The sequence below is a fragment of the Dasypus novemcinctus genome, chromosome 28, assembly GCF_030445035.2.
Source record: "Dasypus novemcinctus isolate mDasNov1 chromosome 28, mDasNov1.1.hap2, whole genome shotgun sequence".
Taxonomy (NCBI): Eukaryota; Metazoa; Chordata; class Mammalia; order Cingulata; family Dasypodidae; genus Dasypus; species Dasypus novemcinctus.
Window position 1 is genome coordinate 39,222,083 of NC_080700.1, and position 16,753 is coordinate 39,238,835.

The window sequence follows — 16,753 nt, forward strand, 5'->3', positions numbered from 1 at the left end:
GATGACTAGGTAGTTCAGAACAAATCTTTCTCTGAAAATGCTCAGAAAAGCTAGAATATATACATATATTAAATATCTTCCTCCTAATGGTACAGGATCAAGAGTGGAAGAATAGGGAAACGGACTTGGCCCAGGGGTTAGGGCATCCGTCTACCACATGGGAGGTCCACGGTTCAAACCCCGGGCCTCCTTGGCCCGTGTGGAGCTGGCCCACGCGCAGTGCTGATGCGCGCAAGGAGTACCCTGCTACAAAGGGGTGTCCCCCATGTAGGGGAGCCCCGTGCACAAAGAATGCACCCGGTAAGGAGAGCTGCCCAGCGTGAAAGAAAAGAGAAATGCAGCCTGCCCAAGAATGGTGCTGCACACATGGAGAGCTGACACAACAAGATGACGCATCAAAAAGAAACACAGATTCGGTGCTGCTAACAAGGATAGAAGCGGTCATAGAGGAACACACAGCAAATGGACACAAAAAGCAGATAACTGGGGGGGGGGAGAGAAATAAATTAAAAATAAATAAATAAATCTTAAAAAAATAAAAAGAATAGGAAGACTTTTTTTAAAAAAAATAAAAAATAAACTGATAGGAACTGCCTCAATCAACTACCAAACGTTCCAAGGAGACTTAACTCCAATTGTGTTCAAACTTTTCCCAAAAAACTGAAGAGGAGGGAACACTCACTAACTCATTCTATGAGTCCAACATCACACTCATATCAATGTCAGACAAAGATAAAACAAGAAAGAAAATATAAACCAATACCTATTACAAATATAGATGCAAAAATCCTCAACCAAATACTAGCAAACAAAATCCTATGGCACATTCAAAGAATTAAACACCATGATCTAGTGGGATTTATCCCAGGAATGCAGGGGTGGTTCAACAAAAGAAAATTAATTAATATGATATTAACAGAATGAAGGAAAAAAACACATGATCATCTCAATAAATGAAGAAAAGGTGTTTGAAGAAATCTATCACCCCTTTCTGATAAAAAACAATTAGAAAACTGGAAATAAATGGAAACTTCCCCAACATGATAAAGAGTATATATGAAAAAAAAACCACAGCTAATATCATATTTTTTGGTGAAAGATGGAAAACTTTCTCTCGAAAATCAAGAAAAAAGACAAGAATGTTCACTGTCACCAATGTTATTCAACATTGTATTGGAAGTTCTAGCCAGAGCAATTAGGTAAGAAAAAGAAAAAAAAAAGCCATCTAAATTAAACAAAAAATAAAATAAAATAAATATATTTTTAAAAGCCATCAAATTGGAAAGGAAGAAGTAATAATTTCCCTATTTGTAGATTACATGATCCTATATACAGAAAATCCTGAAAAATCCACAATACAGCTACTAAGGCTAGAAAACTAATTCAGCAAACTGGAGAGGCACAAGATCAACATGAAAAATCAGTATTATTTCTATACACTAATAATTAACAATTAGAAGAAGAAATCAAGAAAATAGCTAACTAAAAAGACTCAAAAATGTAGGAATAAATATAACCAAGAATGTCAAGGACTTGTGCACAGAAAGCTATGAAATACCACTAAAAGAAATTGAAGAATATTTAAATAAATGGATATTCTCTGTTCATGGATTGGAAAATTAAGTATTGTTAAGATATCCTTGATATACGCTCTTCTGTCTGTTCTATTTGAACCTATAGTTGGAGCTGGAGTTGGTAGGTGCATGTCCAAGAGACTTGAACCTTGGACTATCCATGTGCCAGCTGGGCCCTGAGCCTCAGTGGAGTTGCAACACCTACTCTCCAGTTCATTGGACTCACCCAGGACAACTAACAAGGAGGTGAGGATGGACAACCACCATACCAAGGAATCAAGGGAGTCTACAGCTGCAAGCAAGAGTGCCATCCATCGGCCATATGGGATCAAAGTTCCCTCTCAATTAGAGGTTGAGTGGGTATCACATCCCAGAATCCCCAAGATTGGGGAATGAACTAGGGACTGAAGTAGACACTAGTATTCCACTATAGACTTGCTGTGATTCTAGCAATGGGAGAAATTATATCACTGATGTGGAGGCAGTGGCCACTGCAGGTGAAGGGCAGGGAAAGGGAAAACGGGTGTAATACAGGGAAAACACGTGTAATATGGGGCATTTTCGGGACTTGGAATTGTCCTGAATACTGAATAACATTGCAACGACAGATACAAGTCATTATATATCTTGCCATAACCTACAGAATTGTGAGGAAGTGTAAACTACAATGTAAACTATAATCCATGCTTACTGGCAATGCTCCAAAATGTGCTCATCAATTGTAACAAATGTACCACACTAATAAAGGAAGTTGTTAATGTGAGAAAATGTGGGAGGTTTGGGGAGTGGGGCATATGGAAATCCCTTATATTTTTTATGTGACACTTATGTAAATCTAAGTATCTTTTAAAAAATAACTATATTCAAAAATAAAAAGCAACTGTAAGGATGAAATAAAAAGAGATGTCTTCCATATAAAGGCAAGGGCCCCCGAAGGTTCTGAGGAGTGGGAGAGAGAAGAATAGGTATAATATGGGGGCATTTTTGGGACATTGGAATTGTTCTGCATGACATTGCAGTGACAGATACAGGTCATTATACATTTTGTCAAAACCTAACAAATTATGCAGGGCAAAGTGTAAACTATAATATAAACTATATTCCATGGTTAGTAGAAATGCTTCAATATGTGTTCATCAGTTGTAACAAACGTACCACACAAATGAAAGACGTTGTTAATGTGGGGAAGTGTGGGAGGAGGAGGGGTGGGGCATATGGGAATACCCTATATTTTTTATGTAACATTTATGTAATCTAAAGTTTCTTTAAAAATAAAAAACAAATATTTCAAAAAAATAATACAATTATGAAAATGTTCTTTCATCAAGTGTAACAAATATACCACATTAATGCAAGGTGTTAGTAATAGGGGGGTATGTGGGAATTATATATTTTCTGCACTCTTTTTCTGTAGAATTACAACTTCTCTAATAAAAAATTTAAATTAAAAAAAAGAATTAGCTGTGCATTCATCACTTTAATCATTATGACAGCATTTTTATTACTCCAGTAATAATAATAAACAACTATGTGATTATACCAAATATCATCAATTGTACACTTTGGATAGATTGTATGCTTTATGAATATGCATCAATAAAATAGATTTTTTAAAAAGAATCAACATAAAAAGTTAAAAGAGTTTTAAGAGGTAACTAATATAATGCATGACTCTTACTTAGATACCATCTAAAAAAGAATACAAATATAAAAGACCTCTAGGGGAAGACACGTGGAGAAACTTGAATATGAACTTATTAGATATTATTAGGGAATATCGTTTACTTAGTTTGTGATAATTGTGGAAAAGAGGATATGTGAATAGCTGATACATGAAAATATGCTTAACATCATTAGTCATTAGGGAAATGCAATTAAAACCACAATGGAATACTACTTCACAGTCACTAGAATGGCTATAATAAAAAGGCACAAGTAAAAAGCAATTTGGCAGTCTCTTAAAAAGTTAAACATAAATTTACCAAAGAACCCAGCATATCTACTCTTGCTAACTACCCAAGAGAAATGAAAATGTATGTCTATGCAAAGACTGATACAGGGATATTCCTAGCATTATACCCATTATAGCCAAAATTGGAAAGAATCCCAGTGTCCATCAACTGATGAATGGATAAACAAACTGCAATACATTCATAAAATGGAATGCTATTCAGCAATAAAAAAAAAAAACATTCTACTGATACATGTTACAATATGGATAAACCTCAGATAGACTAAGTGAAAGAACTTAGATGCAAGACTACGTATGATAGGATTTCACTTATATGAAACATACAGAAAAAGCAGCTAACTCTCAGGAGACAAGAGCAGATTGGATTAGTAGAAGCCAGGAGCTGGGGCAGGTGGGTTATGTGTGTGTGTGCGTGTGTGTGAAAATTGACTCCATGCAGTTACAAAGGATCTTTCTGGGGTGGTGGAAATGTTTTAAATTGAGATTGTGGTAGTAAAGCCACAACTTCATAAATTTACCAAAAACCATTGAATCGTTCACTTAAAATCAGTGAGTTTTATGGTATGCAAATTATGCCTCGGTAAAGCTGTTTTAAAAAATCATATAGCCTTAGAATTCTTAATTTAACACTCGGTGTTGTCCAGTATTCAGTATTCCCATGAGAAGTCTATGCAAGTCAGGTTCACATCCTTTCTGCGAGGCCCAGATCATTTTTTGTGCTTTCTTTTTTAATCCCTAAAAACTTTTTACTACTTTGACAATCTACCCCCTTTTTTAAAAAAATCAACATTATGTTTTTGAGAGTTATCCATGTTGACAAGTGGTAATTTTAACTATTACACAATCTTTTTTTTTTCTGTTATAACGTTACAGAGAATATTCTTGTTTGTGATTCCTTAAGCAACTGTAGCAGTTTCTCCAAGGAATATATCTCTAAGCGGAAGTGCTCTGTGTATGTACATGTTCAACTTTACTAAATATTGACAAAGGCTTTCCAAAGTAATTTTTCCACTCTAAACTTCCACCTACAGTGCAGGATAGTTCCCATTTCCTCACACCCTCACTTAGTATCTTTAGAATTTTATATTTGGGATGTGAAATACATTAACAGAATAACATGAATGAAAATAATCTCAAGAATCTGAAATTTCACAACAATGTATTTAAGTGTTGGCTTTCACATTCATCTAGTTGGACCTCAGATGGTCCTTTGGAATCTGAAGACACATCTTTTTTTTTATTTAAAGATTTTTATTTATTTATTCCCCACACCCTTGTTGTTTGCACTCACTGTCTGCTCTCTTTGGGAGGTACCAGGAATTGAATCATGTGGGAGAGGGATGCTCAATTACTTGAGCTACCTCCACTCCCTGCTTTGTTGTGTCTCTCATTGTTTCCTCTTTGTGTCTCCTTGTTGCGTCAGCCCATCATGCCAGCTCACTGTCTTGCTCATCTTCTCTAGGAGGCAATGGGAACCAAACCCAGGACCTTCATGTTGTAGACAGGAGCTCAATTACTTGAGCCACATCTACTTCCCTTATCTTTTAACTCTTCTAATGGTTCTTTCTTCTAATGGTTCTTGGTCATTTTCTCTTCTCTATAGTTTCTAATCTCTACAGGTCTATCTTATATGGTGCTACAAGTTGTGAGCTGCACACCTGTACAATCATAAACAACTCACCTGTCTGTTGCTGGAATTCTTGTTATATCAGATCCATTGAAAACACCCTCTCTGGTGTCTTATCCTATTTTTTCCATCTCTCTTTGCTCAACTTTTGCTTTCCAAACAGTATTTTTCTTAGAAAGATCTCTTTCTTCTTATCTGATGATCCTTTTTTCAAAATATCCTTCTCTTGTGTTACAGACTGAGAATTTTAGAGGCTACTAATCACACACAAAACTTATAAACCTACTAATATTCTCTGATGTTCCCTGACTCATCTTTGTTTCCTCTGAGTTCCATTTTCCCGATGGTGATTTTGTTCTTCCCCATTCATTTGTTGATCTTTGTTCTTCAAATTTAAGAATGGAGAATTAGAAAAGCTGATCAGAAGCTATTATTTAGGGTAAGGTTTGTAAAGGGGCAGGTTTTGCTTTAGAGGGCAGGAACCAGCCACCATAAGCCAGCATGTCAAATCTGACTTTTTTTTTTTTAAGATTTTAAAAATTTTTATTTATTTCTTTCCTCTTACCCCTGTTGTCTGCTCTCTGTGTCCATTCACTGTTTGTTCTTCTGTGTTCGCTTGCATTATCTGGCAGCATGGGAATCTGTGTCTCTTTTTGTTGCATCGTCTTGCTGCATCAGCTCTCCATGTGTGCGACGCCATTCCTGAGCAGGTGTGCTTTGTTTCGCACAGGGCAGCTCTCCTTACGAGGCACACTCCCTAGAAGTGGGGAACACCCCTGTGTGGCACGGCACTCTTTGCACACATCAGCACCGCACATGGGCCAGCTCACCACACAGGTCAGGAGACCCTGTGTTTGAACCCTGGACCTCCCATGTGGTAGGTGGACGCTCTATCAGTTGAGCCAAATCCGCTTCCCCCAAGTCTGCTTTGATTTTGCCCACTTTTTATCCTAGTTGTCCAGATTTTGTCAACTTTATTTAATGCCTTTAGAAGAAGAAATAAAAGCCCTCTGTTATTTCTCACATTAATTTCTCTGTTTTTAGCACAGTCCACTGTACCTGGTGTCTGCAAAGTTTGAGTTCCTCCAAAGCAGCAGATCAGCTTCCTTTTCAGCACGGACCCCTCTCCATGTATTTTCTAGGTTACATATCATTTGCTCTGCTTATTAGTTATTACTGTGACATCTATTTTTCATCTTCCAGAAACAAGTTAAAATTCATGTCCATGTTTCCTTTCCTTTCTTAGGATGATTTTATACATTTTTTTTCACTCTCGTAAGTTTTCATGGGAACTCTGGAGGGAAAAGTAAAACAGCATGAGTTTGGGTCACCAATTTGAACCAGGAGTCTTAAAACTAATTTGAATATCAAAAGGAAACCTATGCCCCCAAACCAATGGCTTAGAATATATTATTTATACATAATTAAGGTAACATTAAAACTTATTAAATTATAATCCATTTTACAAGCACAAATGAGCAGTTTGAAACAAATGTTTCCTGATTTTACATAGTGAAGAGTATTAGAAAGCAAAGGGATGGTGATGGCTTAAAGAGGGGAATCCACAAAGTCAGTAGGGAAATGCTCAGTAAATCAGGGTCAGAGAAAAAGATGACTGTCAAACAACTCTCCTTAGATTTGACCTCATTTGTTTTCAATTCTGCAATGAGGCCACACCCTGAAAAACTGGTTTTACATGATTTGTGACTGCTCCCCCCTTTTTTTGTAATGTGGAAAATATTCTACACATCTTAGCTACTAGAGGATTTATTGATGACTGCTGATTGTCTAATTTCCACTCTTTCACAATATATTTATCGATGACTGCTTACTGCATGGCGAGTACAACTGCTCTAGGCACTGAGAAGAATGGAACAAACAAACCAAAAGAGCCAAAATCCACAGTCCTGACCGCAAGTTGTTTACAGTATTATGGTGAAATGGAAAGGTAAATAGATATATGAACCACATTAGATCCTTGGGAACCTGGAGGAGTGAGTTCTTAAGTTTAGCTTGAGACAGGGGAATAATTGTAGAAGAGATATTTTAGCCTAGACTTAGGAAAGTAGGAGATTGCAATGGATCCAAGCTGGGAAGGACATTCCAAAGAGCATTTGAAAAACACAAAGGGTCCAGGGAGGGCGATGCATCTGGGGACATACAAATGGTTTGCTGTATCCGGAGCATGCAGTATAACTATAGAATAATTCTAAATTGACAACATAAATGCAAATTAGTGTGAAATGGACCATTACTGTCTCAAAAGTATTTATAAAGAATGTTGTCATCAAATGTGCAACAACACTGAAAGCTTTACAGAAACCTTGACGTTTCCTCCTAAGCCAAAACATATTTATGATTCTTTGAACCCTGGTTACATTATCTTTCAGCTTCTCCAAACAATTACTTCGGTCAGGTTTTCTTCCCCTAAAAATAGAGTTTTCTCCTTCCCTTAGGAAATATGTTAAGGTTGAAACTAACTTCTCCCATTCTTTACCAGAGAGCCATGGAAGTGTTTTTATAAAACTCTAAGTTTCATTTATTTATCATTTCTATCATATCAATGCAATATAAAGATTTATAAATAAATTCATTTTTTAGTTGGAAAATAGGAATTACTTTCCCCTGTCATAATTTAAGAAATTAGAGGTAGTTTCTCTTCATCTTATAAAGAATACAATGGATTCTGAAGATTAACAAATTCACCAAAAGGCGTACGTTAGTAAAGATTTTTCAAGATAAAACGTATTGCTGTTAGAACTCAAATTGAAGAAGACACTTCAGTGTTAAATCAAGGTCTCATTCACTAAACTGAACCTCCCCAAAATCAAAACTGGTAATGGAATTTAAGATTTTTTTTGTGGCTCCAGTTTCACAGCCCTCACACTTTCTACCTCACTTTAATATTCAAGGCGGATTTTTTTCCCCTTGAGTTTGTTCCAACATCAGTGCTTAAATATAGAATCTCTGGGATGAGTAAGCACTTAACCAGAGTTTACTCCTAAATAATCCCACATGCCCTTTTCACTTTTAACATGGAAGTTATATAATTTATTATTCTCTGCCTCTCCCAACTGAATAAAAAGGAACATTTAAACTGGAAAGTGGTTGTTCTTCATAAATACTTCTTGATAGGGACTAGTGTTGCAAAGCATATCTTAAGAATAGGTTTGCGTAGGGAAAAATTTTACCAGATGATCCATTTATTTTGCAGGAGTTTGGAAAGCATCAGCTATCAGCATAAATGTTAGGCATGGTGTGGCAAACAGAATAAATATAAATATAGCCCCCATGTATCAGGAGCACATTATCTTACTGGGGAGAAATACAGAGAAAAAAGGCTGGTGAAAATATAAGGCTATTCATGAATGCGAGACAAAGAGAGTGTAGTAAGTTAGTTTCCTATATTTGTCTATCAAAAATTTCACATGCAGAGATTCCCAGATCCTTCTTGTGGAGTTTGGTGATTGGTTCTGCAGTGGAGCCAAGGAATCTGAATTTACAGGAATTAAGTAATGGTTATTTTTAACATAATGAGCTGGTGTGCCCAAGAAGTGTGCCATTAAGAGAACCATTAGGGTGGCAGACTTGGCTCAGTGGTTAGGGTGTCCACCTACCACATGGGAGGTCCACGGTTCAAACCTCGGGCCTCCTTGACCTGTGTGCAGCTGGCCCATGTGCAGTGCTGGTGCTCACAAGGAGTGCCCTGCCACTCAGGGGTGTCCCCGCGCAGGGGAGCCCCATGCGCAAGGAGTGCGCCCCAATAAGGAGAGCCACCCAGCGCAAAAGAAAGTGTAGCCTGCCCAGGAATGGTGCTGCACACACAGAGAGCTGACACAACAAGATGATGCAACGAAAAGAAACATTCCTGTGCCACTGATAACAACAGAAGCGGACAAAGAAGACGCAGCAAATAGACACAGAGAACAGACAACCGGGGTGGGGGGTGGAGGGGAGGGAAGAGAAATAAATAAATAAATAAATCTTTTTTAAAAAGTTTATTAAAAAAAAGAGAACCATTAGCTGAACCTAATAATATGGAGGGGATTGAATTAGGTTGGAGAGGCAGAAGAATGTGTATGTATTTTAGCAAAAGCAATGCTAAATTATATGAACTAAAATTTGGCATCAGCGGTATGTTTTGAGCATTTGCAACTCAGTGAAGAGATGTGTTTGGTTGGAGCAAGAGGACTCATTTTAGGACTAGCAGGCGTTAACAGTGAAACAAGATTTTACCAAGATACATTAAGGCCAAGACAACCTCAACTTTATAGAAGAGACCATATGAAGCCATGAGATGCAAAGGTATCTGAGCTGAGGAATGGCATGATGAAATCAGCTCTTTAGCAATTTCCATCAAGTAGTGGTATTTCGGATAAGTGCTTAGAGAAAGCGGGGAGACCAAACCTCCTCATTCATTTATTCACTAAGCAAGCGCCCAAATGATCGAGCACCCAACTTGTGTGAAATGTTTTCTGCAAAGGGGGATGAATGCCCAGCTGTAAACACCTATGTCCAGAAGAAATACAACACCAATTCTGTGAATTGTCTGTGGTTGATCTTTTTGTTAACTGAAATGTCTTCTTGTAGCCTGACAATGTAGGACTATCCTAACAGCTTTCAGTTCTGTATTTATGCTAATTTGCCTAGCTATTTGGAGTCGCTGCATTTGCAATTAAAATGTTCTGTGTAATTGTTACACAACTACTCTGTAAGTGAGATGAAAAACAATTTGTTCCATCCAAAATATGCTTAAAAGGTTTGAGGGGGGAAAAAAATATTAAAGGCATATTGCAACTATATTGATGTTCAAGCCAGACCTTGAATTATATAGTTAAAGGAATTGGTTTAATGTTAAATGCATTTGTTAAAACAGACAGGAATTGGTCAGGATGCACAATAAAAATACTGAAAAAGATTTAAATTTGGTAATCTGATTGGAGGCTTGGTTCCTGGAGTGGTGCTTGCTATATGTCATATAGTTCAGTGCAGAACTTTTGAACTCTTAGTAAGAGGAGGCCCACCCAGATAACAAACTATTATTTGTATTACGAGATTCTGAGTAGCAGTATCACACACCCCTACCTGTAAGAACTAACGAATGTCTCTATATTAAGTCAATTTAAATCTATTTCTGAGAAATTTCATCTGAATTGTTAATAGCAAAAAGCATCAGGAGACAACAATAAAGTCCTGTATATAACGGGTGACAAACTTGTGCTCAACAGACTATATTTCGCTCATCGATGTGTTTTATTGGCCCACAAAATATGTTATAAACAAATATAATTTATTTGCTATTACAAAGTTTCTGAGAAGTTGCCAACATTAAAAAGGGAAGCTTTCACATAAAGTTTGTATTTTGGGCTTCTATTTAAAAGTCAGAAGACCTAGCAATGTCGCCTACATTAATTCTTGGCAACAAGTGACTGGTGCTGAATAGCATCTGTCCCTTTTAGAATGAACCTCTTCTGGTATCTTACTGTGGTCCCATCCTCTTTATGCTCTTACACCTACCCAAGTCAGTCATTTACTACCCTAGCCCACTGAGTTTTGAGAGGGAAATGTGAGTTAGCCATGCTAGATAACCCAACAGGCCAAAATAGCAGGTGCTTAAGCTGCTTTCCAAACAGGGGCACCAGAGGTGGGAAATGTTTTCTAAATCGATATGTTATTAAAACCCTGAAGTAATGGTGAGAAATTCCAGAATTGCACTGGATTTCCTACCATTTAATTTGAAGCTTAGAGAGTTTTGTTTTTAATTACATTGGGAGGAAGCAATAAGACTCATCAACAGTTTCTCAGTGCTTAGGGGCTATGAAGGTCCTTCATTGCATGGACCCTAAACAGAGACTCAAAGTTTTTATTTTCAGGGAAGTGGATTGGCCCAGTGGTTAGGGCGTCCATCTACCACATGGGAGGTCCGCGGTTCAAACCCGGGGCCTCCTTGACCTGTGTGCAGCTGGCCCATGCACAGTGCTGATGAGTGCAAGGAGTGCCCTGTGACGCAGGGGTGTCCCCGCATAGGGGAGCCCCATGCACAAGGAGTGCGCCCTGTAAGGAGAGCTGCCCAGCGCGAAAGAAAATGCAGCCTGCCCAGGAATGGTGCCGCACACACGGAGAGCTGACACAGCAAGATGACGCCACAAAAAGAGACACAGATTCCCGTGCCACTGACAACAACAGAAGCAGACAAAGAACACGTAGCAAATGGACACAGAGAACAGACAACCGGGGTGGGAGAGAGAAATAAATAAATAAATAAATCTTTTATATATATATACGCATATATAAAGTTTTATTTTCACCCAAAATTCTCAGCTTTGTCAAGATTCAGAGACTATAGCATCTACAGTGAAATTGCTTGGAGTCTTTTGCCAGGGATCACAAATAAAATTAGTCCCATGGCCAGTGAACTCTCATCTTCTATGGGTAAGGGTATAAAAATACCCCAGGGCAGATGAGAAGGGAGAAATGAAGTGCTACACATGCTTCTAATTTTCTACTTCATTATTTTGGGTCAAACTGAAACCCACAGAACTACACCAAATCCCTCTGACCTTAGCTTGGAATCGTGATCTTTTATGTTTTAGCAAGACGTAAAGTTGGATTTGTTTCATGGCCGGACAACACAGTTCAAGAAAAAGTGGGAGGAAATGAGACAAGTTAAAATACATAAAAATATAAACTTTACATTTATTATAAAGCAGGCAAAGATGAAAGATTATTCCCAAAATGAAACCACAACATAACAAAAATGACGTTAAGAACTATCCGCATTAATTTCAGATTATATTAGAATAAGAAAAGAACAAGGAAGGCGAGAGGGGAGAGAAGATAGAATAATGTGTGCTAAAATTGCCTGCCAAACATGAGAGGGATTGAAAAGATTTAAATTTTTGGTCTCACCGTTCATGTTGAACTTTATAGAAATATAGGTTAAAGACTTCTTTTGAAAAAAATAATTTCAACACTAGTAAATTTCAAAACATAATACAGTAGTATGTGCCAGTAATTGCCAACAAAAATTGGTAATGGACTATTTGCCAAGCATTGTACAAAGCTCTTATGTGCATTATACCTTTTTAGTCCTCATAGTTATTTTCTGAAGGAGGAACTATTATAAATTCTTTTTCATAGATGAGGACACTGCCATTAAAAGAGTATGTGATACTTAGGGTAACACAACAACTCAGTTATGGAGCAGAAATTAAAAGCCAAATCTGCCTGATGCCAGAGCCTAAGTTTTACCGAAATATTAGAGAAGATACAGAAAAGAAAATATAGTTCACACACAAAATTACAGGAGACCCAACAGAACAGAATAACAAAAGGAAGACATAATATAGCACTCCAATTTTTTAAAAATTTTCGGCAAAATTCTACTGTTGGTAGAACTACGGATGCCAAAGGTATTTCTGATAAGAACTTAGAATAAAATGACGACTGTTATTGGAAACTGGAAGAAAGCCAATCCTTGTTTTAATGTGACAGAGAATTTGGCAAAATTGAGTTCTGATGTTGGAAGGCAGAACTTGAAAGCTATGAATGTGGATATTTAGTGGAGGGGATTTCCATGCTGAGTGAGGAAGGGGCAGTCTGATTTCTCTTAGCCGTTTCTAGTGAAATAAGAGGGGAAGTGATCAAGACTTCCCTGTTAAGCACAAGGAAACCTATCTAGAGAGTGTGCTCTGAGATCAGGGCCAGAAGTGGCTCTACCCACCTCCCCAACATTTTGGGAAGAGAACAGGACTCCATGTGAGGGTTTAACTGAACGACCTTTTGCTAAGGAGGATGTGGCTGAACATGGATCCAGCCAGCCACTTCTGCGGAAGGCAGGATTGGAAATGCAGTGATCCAGGAAGGATCTGTGGAAAGTTCTGTTGTCTGGTGGTTTGGATCCACTTGAACTGCACACAAAGTTGATGAGGTTTTTGGCAAAATTTGTAGGAGCAGAACCGCTGCCAACCTAGACGTAAGAATGGAGAAGGGACAAACTGAAGGAAGAATGACTTCAAGGGCAGAATCATGGAAGCCAAAGACTGGCCTGAAAAGATCTCTTTGGCCGAGAGAGCAGGCCCACCCAAGTATGGAAAGGGGGGATCTGTCCCTGAACTTGGAAGTGGCGGGCATTGTACCCCATGTTCAGGGAGATTGCTGCAAGCCCAGAGCTTAGAGATGGTGGGGCTCTGTGTCCTGGCATTCCAGGAGAGCCTGGTGGACACCCCAATTTTCAAAAAGAGTGTGGCCATTGCACAAGTGCTGTTCCATGAGGAGGAACGTGGATCCACGGACGACTCAAACCTGGACTGAATGGAGCTTGCCTTGTGGGTTTTGTTTGGGACCTGAGACCTGTTTTCCATCTAATTTCTCCCTTCTGAAGTGGGCATGTTTATCCTATGCTTCTCCCTCCATTGTATGTTGGAAGCAGGGATCTTGCTTTCCACGTTCCTGGGGACCACACACAGAGGCATTCTGCCCTGGACAGGTCCGTACAGGATTTTGATAAAGCTTTGTGCTTAGCATGGTTCTAAAATGGCTGAAGGCATTTGGCATGTGGTGGAATGAATGTATTTTGCATGTGGGCAGAACCAGTCTTTTTGGAGCCCAGAGGACAAATTGATGTGGATGGGACTGTGTACCCAAGGTTGAAGATGGTCTTGGTTTCCATTCTGTGGGTGTGGACTCATAACTACGCTCTCTTCAAGATGTTGTTCCGTTAAGGTGTGGCCCAACTGAATCAGGTTGGGCCTTAATCCAGATCTCCTGGGCCCTTTTTAGGCAGTGTGAAAGCCAGATGGGCAGGAGCCACGGGGAGCAGCCGGAAGCCCCAAGGGGAAAGGAGAAGGCATTACTGCATGCATGGCCATGGGAGAGAGAAGCCAAGGAACCCCAAAGACTGCCAGCCAGCTGGAAGATGCTGACCTTGGGAGGAAGTAGCCTGCTAGCCCCTGAAACCATGAGCCCAAGAATTTCCTGCTGAAAAGCCAACCCACCCTGCCACATTTGTTTTAGCAGCCAGGAAACAATAAGAGGCATGCTTGTGGGGAGCAGGGGAGCCATGGGGGAGGACAACATAGACCAAGGAACCAGGGGCTCAGCACCCAAGATGCACTCAAAGCACACTCACGTGCATGCACACACACCTTCCAACGGACCAGAAGGGCATGAGTGGAGCTTGGGTTTCTGCTCTTACTTTGAACCGTGTTCCCAATCATGGTAGCTGAGGTAGGGTATGATGGCAATTAAAGAAAGACAAAGGCAGAATTTAGACCACTATTTTAAAATTAGCTTCTCTCAAAGAGAGAATGAAGGATTTTAGCAACACAAGGCAAGAACAGTTATAAAGGCTGAGCCAAATTGAAATACAGGATATGAAATGTAATAGTTGAAATAAAGACTTTGATATGTGGCATTCAGTCACCAGATGGGTTCCGCTCATCTTATCTGGAAGTCGGGTGACTTTGATGGTTAATTTTATTTGTCAACTTGGCTAGGTTTTGGCGTCCAGTTGTTTAGTTGAAAAGGAGCCTAGGGAAGCGGACTTGGCCCAGTGATTAGGGCGTCCATCTACCACATGGGAGGTCCACAGTTCAAACCCCGGGCCTCCTTGACCCGTGTGTAGCTGGCCCATGCACAGTGCTAATGCATGCAGGTAGTGCTGTGCCATGCAGGGGTGTCCCCTGCGTGGGGGAACCCCACGCGCAAGGAGTGCACCCCGTAAGGACAGCTGCCCAGCACGAAAGAAAGTGCAGCCTGCCCAGGAGTGGCGCCACACACACGGAGCGCTGACACAGCAAGATGACGCAACAAAAAGAAACAGAGATTCCCGTGCCGCTGACAACAACAGAGGTGGACAAAAAAGAACATGCAGCAAATGGACACAGAGAACAGACAATTGGGGGGGAGGGGAGAGAAATAAATAAAAATAAATCTTCAAAAAAAAAAAAGAAAGAAAAGGAGCCTAGATGTTGCCATGCAAGTATTTTATAAATATGATTAACATCCGCAATCCTTTGACTTTAAGGAACTTCTCCTTGATAAAGTGAGTGGGCCTCATCCAATCATATAAAAGCCTTAAGAGCACAAGTTGAGTTTTCCCAGAGAAGAAATTCTTTCTCAAGACTGCAACCTCCATTCCTGTCTGCATTGCCAGCCTGCCAGCCTGCCTTTCAAATTTTGAACTTGCCAGCCCCCACAGTCACATGAGTCAAAGTCCCTAAAATAAATCTCTTAATTTATATATACATATCCCTTTGTAGCAGTTTGGCATTGTTTATTAATTCCAAAAATAGTTATTGGATTATGTTTGTAAACTGGTCTGTACCTGGGCATGATTGAGTTATGACTGGGGCTTTGATTGGGCCACATCATAGTACTACATGGCAGAGCAGAGGAGTTGGTTGGAGTTTTGATATGGAGCCTGGTAAGTGAACACCCAGAAGAAGGACACAGAGGAATAGAAAAGGCTCCTTAGACACAGCAGAAGCCCTGGGGAGAGAGACAGAGCTGTTCACCTGATGGTCTACAGCTGGCCTTGTGGAGAGAGCACAGCAGCTGAGCCCAGAGAGAAACAAGTCCTGGGAAGAGAAGAACCCAGGAAGCCTGAACTCTTGGCAGACGTCAGCAGCCATCTTGCTCCAACGCATAGCAGTAGACTTTGGTGAGGGAAGTGACTTATGCTTTATGGCCTGGTAACTGTGAGCTTCTACCCCAAATAAATGCCCTTTATAAAAGCAAACAGATTTCTGGTATTTTGCATCAGCACCCCTTTGGTTGACTGATACAACCCTGTTGTTGTCTTTCTTTAGAGAATCCTGACTGAGAGAGTAACCAACCAGCCCATTTTGCCCAGGGCTGCTTTCCTGGGTTTCAACACTTGTGCTAAAACCAGGAAGTCCTAGGCAAACTATGATTTGGTCACCCAACTGAAGATAAGAAACCTTTCAGAAGATATTGGGAAGAAATAAAAGTTGGATTTTAAAAAAGGTTATGAAAGAAGTAATACACATATTTAGGAAATACTGAAGAAGGAAACATTTAAAGAAAGAATAATTGAGAAATTTCCCAGAATTAAAGTTGAAAAATCTAAGATCAGAAGAGTTATAACCTACCAAGCAGATGACATGTTTATTTTAACAGAGAAAAGGGACAGGGAAACGGACTTTGGCCCAGTGGTTAGGGCGTCCGTCTACCATATGGGAGGTCCGCGGTTCAAACCCCGGGCCTCCTTGACCCGTGTGGAGCTGGCCATGCGCAGTGCTGATGCGCGCAAGGAGTGCCGTGCCACGCAAGGGTGTCCCCCGCGTGGGGGAGCCCCACGCGCAAGGAGTGCGCCCGTGAGGAGTGCGCCCGTGAGGAGAGCCACCCAGCGTGAAAAGAAAGAGCAGCTTGCCCAGGAATGGCGCCGCCCACACTTCCCGTGCAGCTGACGACAACAGAAGCGGACAAAGAAACAAGACGCAGCAAATAGACACCAAGAACAGACAACCAGGGGAGGGGGGGAAATTAAATAAATAAATAAATCTTTAAAAAAAAAAAAAAAAAGAAAAGGGACAGTAAGGAAATTATAAAAGCATC

General features: G+C 39.8%; 1 long non-coding RNA gene across 1 annotated transcript in view; it reads right to left on the reverse strand.

Moving 5' to 3' along the window:
- Positions 1-3,050: 3,050 nt before the first annotated feature.
- LOC139437808 (uncharacterized) overlaps positions 3,051-16,753 on the reverse strand; it is a 28,887-nt gene continuing 15,184 nt past the window's right edge. The window contains exon 2 of the long non-coding RNA XR_011647727.1: positions 3,051-6,467. This is a non-coding gene — a long non-coding RNA (uncharacterized lncRNA). The remainder of the gene's footprint in view (positions 6,468-16,753) is intronic.